Source organism: Chrysochloris asiatica, unplaced genomic scaffold (assembly GCF_000296735.1).
Source record: "Chrysochloris asiatica unplaced genomic scaffold, ChrAsi1.0 scaffold00115, whole genome shotgun sequence".
Lineage (NCBI taxonomy): Eukaryota > Metazoa > Chordata > Mammalia > Afrosoricida > Chrysochloridae > Chrysochloris > Chrysochloris asiatica.
This window is the reverse complement of record NW_006408633.1, coordinates 223608-225793: the sequence shown is the minus strand read 5'-3', so window position 1 is coordinate 225793 and position 2186 is coordinate 223608. Positions and strand designations below refer to the sequence as shown.

The window sequence follows — 2186 nt, the reverse complement described above, 5'->3', positions numbered from 1 at the left end:
CCTCTTCACTTTCAGCAAGCAAGGTTATATCATCTGCATATCATAGGTTGTTAATGAGCCTTCCTCCAATCCTGATGACACGTACTGGAGGATCTAGATCAAGTTTGAAAACGGCACACTCAACTCCCAACTAACATTCCGGAACTGCTGTTGGAAGCTGCTTCTTGAGAAGAGCACATCTTCTGAATAATCAAATGCAACATTAATGAGCCTTCACAGAATTTTCAAATGAATTTTTAAAGCACCTCATTACATTTCATAACTTACCAGGGATCATTTCTGTTAAAAAACAGTTTGTTGTTTCTCTTATTTTAATTGACAAGTCAGTTCTGTTAATATCTTTTCCATGATTTAACTGTACATTTGTCTTTGAAGGATGTGAGATTTGTACTGCTTTTGGGGATCATCTTCTCTTTTCCATAGCTTAAGATAGAGTTTGATCATATTTACAGTACAATAGTAGTTCATTTTTTATGCTTTCTGAATAATTTAAATTGTTAAATGAATACTCTTAAAGCAAGTGTGATTTTTGCATATTGTGAAAATAGCAATGGTTACACTTTATTACAATAAGCCAAAAATCAAATACTTGAAAAGTCTACTGTGAAATTTTACTGACTTTTGTTTGTGCTTAATGATTTTGAAGAAATCTAATTATCAAATAAAAAAAAAAAAAAAAGGAAATGGGTAGAAAACCACATAACTGATAGCTGTTCCATCTTAATAGACTTCATATTAATGCTTGATAACTTTTTTGGTCATTCATTGTCCTTTGTACAGACTTAAAAGCCTGTAACTGAAAAATAATTTATCTTTGCAGTTAAACCAAGGAAAAAGAGAAAGTGTACTTGCAATGGCCCTGACACCATTAAGCTTATCACACATGTCTAGGTACTCCCACCCTCAGGAAACTGGTTTTTCTCCTAGGTTTTTTGTTTTGTTTTGTTTTCTTAATTCAACTCTCTATGGATTAGGATGCTTTGTAGTTATCTTGCAATCACTTGGTTCACACCTGTAGCCATATAGCTGTACAATTATTCTGTAAAACCAATCCTGATTCCCCACATTTGTACTCCCGACCAATTCCTGTTACTTACCTGCCTGAAGTTATCTTGCATCTGACTAACGTCTCACCAGCTCCAATCATCGATTTTACATTGTTAGCTCTGAATTCTACCATATCAATATTTAATTTGCCCTCTTCTTTCAGGGGAGCAATTGGTTTGACTGTGGAAGATCAGTTGTTTCTCAGTCTTAACTGCTTTTAAAAACTCAATACAAAGTTTTGATTTTACTTCAACAAGATATGCACTCATTACTCTTTAATACTGCAAAGGGACACAAGAGTACTTTTTGTTAAACATAAATATTCCAGAAGTAGATTGCGATGGTTACATCAATTAGTTAAACCTTGAACTGCACACTCACAATGGATGTGTTTTATTGTCAACAAAATTTTAAAAAGTTTTTATTATGGTTGAGTGATTGTTTACATGGGAGAACATCAGTTTTACATTCATTATTTCATTGCAATGATTAAAATCTCCTCCATGCATCACCATTCAACAGTATTTGCTTCTATTCCCTCTAATTTTTTTTAAGGGGGGGTTGAGGGTGGGGAGGAGTATGTACACCAAAACACTCAAGAATATATAACCATGAAAACAAACAAAGGACACATTTTACAAGCCTGCCTCCTTACCTCCAGCACACAGCCTTTCTTTTTCCATGAGTCTAGAGTCCTCAGCTGCTCTATCTCTCCTGCCCTCATCTTTACCTCCATCTCTGTTGTCACTGCATCTCTGGATAAGCTCCTACATTTCACTCTTGCTCTTCTCCTTTGATCGTCCTAGGGTCTTCTGTTCCTAGAATGTAAGATTAACTACTTCACCCTTTATGTTATAAAACTTCTAGCTTTACAGATGTGACAATTTCAATTAGTCATGATAACAACTACTCACTACTGAATCATAAGAATCTTATGCCCAGCTCCTTGTACCAGACCAGTTTAGACAAGATGAAAACCATTCAGTGGAGATTCTATATTTCCCTGAACACTCTGAAACTAAACTCCCTCTTGAAAACTTGTAAGACTGTCACTTCATGCCTTTATAGCTTCCCATTTTTGGTAGTCCATGTCTAAGTTGCCCGTCCCTATCACCCCTATGTACAGAGAGGGTAGGATG

The 2186-nt window shown here is 35.5% G+C and overlaps 1 pseudogene; it reads left to right on the top strand.

Moving 5' to 3' along the window:
- The window catches only part of LOC102815860, a 3382-nt pseudogene extending 2124 nt beyond the window's left edge, over positions 1-1258 (top strand).
- The last annotated feature ends 928 nt before the right edge of the window (positions 1259-2186 follow it).